Below are 3,145 nucleotides of genomic sequence, written 5' to 3'. Positions count from 1 at the left end.
CTGCGCACTAGACTGGAATATGCCATTTATCATCTTTTATAAGAGAAATAAAGTTAATTGCACTTTTTTCCTGGTCCATGCTTAACTTTTTATTTCAATGCTTGTTTCCTATTCGTTGAGAGCTCCATTTGTTGAGAGCTCACAATTGGACTAATGCATCCCTAAAAATAGCTATCACCAAGCCCTTAGTTACCACCTCCTAATCTCTTCCTTTCTGTTTAAGTGCCTGTTTTCAGTACTCTTATCTTGAAGCACTCTGAGACAATCCTTGAAGTAACGAAATACAGATATCATTTAAATTCTGTTGTTCTAATTTTATCTTCAGAAGCTTTGCTAATGCATGAATTTCATAATTTGTTCTTACAGGTGGCTTTATTTGGTATAGAAATTTTATCAACTCTCATTTCACGTCTTCAGGATCACTTTAAAACGCACATTGGTACAGGTATGTTTCATTTTTGGTTGATTTCAGCTGTTTCTAAATTATTGAAAAACAGAGGAACCTCGATTATCCGAACATGATGGGCAGGCACTATTTCGTTCGGATAATGGATTATTTGGTTAATCGATTCAATACTTCTACTCTGGGGCTCAGATTTTTCCGTTACGTCTGCTCCCCGTTTAGGAGACTAGGCAGCAGCATACTGTGCGTGAGCCACCGCCTCCCAACCCCGTCCGCCCCCAACCCCGTCCAACACCCCTCTCTGCCTGCCCCCAACACCGTCCCACCAACACCTATCCTCCCCGCCCCACCAACACTGCCCTCCACCCGCCCCCAATCTGTTCCAACATCGCCCCCTCAAAACCGCCCTCCTCACACCCCAAACGCGTTCAACACTGCCATCCACAATACCGCCCTCCGCCCGCCGCCAACCTCGTCCAACACTGCCCCTCAACACCGCTCTCCGGCTGCCCCCAAACTCATCCAACACTGCCCACTGCCTGCCCACAATCCCGTCTCCCCCAATACCGCATTTCGCCCGCCCACAACCCCGTCCAACACCGTCTCGCAGCCCCCCATCCATCTCTACCCACCTCCCATCCGCGCTCCCGCCCCCAGTCATTCCGCTCCACCCTGTGCCACTGCCCTGTCAGCCCCTCCCCCTCCGCGCGCGCACACTCTCTCTTGCATGCGCGCGCTCACTCTCATGCGCGCCCTCTTTCACATGCGTGCACGCACTTTTCTCTCTCGCGCGCGCGCTCTCCCTCTCTCTCTCTCTCTCTCTCTCTCACTCTCTCAAGTGCGCGCACGCGCTGCTCTCACGCGCGCACACTCACACTCTCGCGCGCGTGCCCCCTCTCTCTCTCGCGCACGTCCCCTCTCTCGCGTGCCCGCTCCCTCTCTCTCTCGCGCGCCCGCTCCCTCTCTCTCTCGCGCGCCCGCTCCCTCTCTCTCTCGCGCGCCCGCTCCCTCTCTCTCTCTCGCGCCCGCTCCCTCTCTCTCGCGCCCGCCCCCTCTCTCTCGTGCGCCCGCCCCCTCTCTCTCGTGCGCCCGCCCCCTCTCTCTCGTGCGCCCGCCCCCTCTCTTTCGCCCGCCCGCCCCCTCTCTCTCGCCCGCCCGCCCCCTCTCTCTCTCGCCCGCCCGCCCCCTCTCTCTCTCGCCCGCCCGCCCCCTCTCTCTCTCGCCCGCCCGCCCCCTCTCTCTCTCGCCCGCCCGCCCCCTCTCTCTCTCGCCCGCCCGCCCCCTCTCTCTCTCGCCCGCCCGCCCCCTCTCTCTCTCGCCCGCCCGCCCCCTCTCTCTCTCGCCCGCCCGCCCCCTCTCTCTCTCGCCCGCCCGCCCCCTCTCTCTCTCGCCCGCCCGCCCCCTCTCTCTCTCGCCCGCCCGCCCCCTCTCTCTCTCGCCCGCCCGCCCCCTCTCTCTCTCGCCCGCCCGCCCCCTCTCTCTCTCGCCCGCCCGCCCCCTCTCTCTCTCGCCCGCCCGCCCCCTCTCTCTCTCGCCCGCCCGCCCCCTCTCTCTCTCGCCCGCCCGCCCCCTCTCTCTCTCGCCCGCCCGCCCCCTCTCTCTCTCGCCCGCCCGCCCCCTCTCTCTCTCGCCCGCCCGCCCCCTCTCTCTCTCGCCGCCCGCCCCCTCTCTCTCTCGCCCGCCCGCCCCCTCTCTCTCTCGCCCGCCCGCCCCCTCTCTCTCTCGCCCGCCCGCCCCCTCTCTCTCTCGCCCGCCCGCCCCCTCTCTCTCTCGCGCCCGCCCCGCCCCCTCTCTCTCGCGCCCGCCCGCCCCCTCTCTCTCGCGCCTCGCCCCCCTCTCTCTCGCCCGCCGCCCGCCCTCTCTCGCGCCCGCGCCCCTCTCTCGCGCCCGCCCGCCCCTCTCTCTCGCGCCCGCTGCCGCGCCCCTCTCTCTCGCGCCCCGCCCGCCCCCTCTCTCTCTCGCGCCCGCCCGCCCCCTCTCTCTCGCGCCCCGCCCGCCCCCCTCTCTCTCGCGCCCCGCCCGCCCCCTCTCTCTCTCGCGCCCGCCCGCCCCTCTCTCTCGCGCCCGCCCGCCCCCCTCTCTCTCGCGCCCGCCCCGCCCCCCTCTCTCTCGCGCCCGCCCGCCCCCCTCTCTCTCGCGCCCGCCCGCCCCCTCTCTCTCGCGCCCCGCCCGCCCCCTCTCTCTCGCGCCACGCCCGCCCCCTCTCTCTCGCGCCCGCCCGCCCCCCCTCTCTCTCGCGCCCGCCCGCCCCCCTCTCTCTCGCGCCCGCCCGCCCCCTCTCTCTCGCGCCCGCCCGCCCCCTCTCTCTCGCGCCCGCCCGCCCCCTCTCTCTCGCGCCCCGCCCGCTCCCCTCTCTCTCTCGCGGCCCGGCCGACCCCCCTCTCTCTCGCGCCCGCCCGCTCCCCTCTCTCTCGCGCCCCGCCCGCCCCCTCTCTCTCGCGCCCGCCCGCCCCCCTCTCTCTCGCGCCCGCCCGCCCCCTCTCTCTCGCGCCCGCCCGCCCCCCGTCTCTCTCGCGCCCGCCCGCCCCCCTCTCTCTCGCGCCCTCTCGCGCCGCCCGCCCCCTCTCTCTCGCGCCCCGCTCCGCCCCCTCTCTTCTCGCGCCCGCCCCGCCCCCCCTCTCTCTCGCGCCCGCCCGCCCCCCCCTCTCTCGGCGCGCCGCGCCCGCCCCCCCTCTCTCGCGCCCGCCCTTCGCGCCGCCCCCCGTCTCTCGCGCCCGCCCGCCGCCCCCCTCTCTCGCGCCC

At 68.7% G+C, this 3,145-nt stretch overlaps 1 long non-coding RNA gene across 2 annotated transcripts in view; it reads left to right on the top strand.

Moving 5' to 3' along the window:
* The window catches only part of LOC148149666 (uncharacterized), a 70,806-nt gene extending 70,356 nt beyond the window's left edge, over positions 1 to 450 (top strand). For both annotated transcript variants that reach the window (XR_015757727.1, XR_015757728.1), the window contains exon 3: positions 367 to 450. This is a non-coding gene — a long non-coding RNA (uncharacterized LOC148149666). The remainder of the gene's footprint in view (positions 1 to 366) is intronic.
* The last annotated feature ends 2,695 nt before the right edge of the window (positions 451 to 3,145 follow it).

The sequence above is a fragment of the Chiloscyllium plagiosum genome, unplaced genomic scaffold (genome assembly GCF_037043375.1).
Source record: "Chiloscyllium plagiosum isolate Xiang-an unplaced genomic scaffold, Cpla_swu_hap1 HiC_scaffold_7, whole genome shotgun sequence".
Taxonomy (NCBI): domain Eukaryota; kingdom Metazoa; phylum Chordata; class Chondrichthyes; order Orectolobiformes; family Hemiscylliidae; genus Chiloscyllium; species Chiloscyllium plagiosum.
Note: the sequence above shows the minus strand (reverse complement) of the source record. Positions and strands in the feature narration are given on the sequence as shown.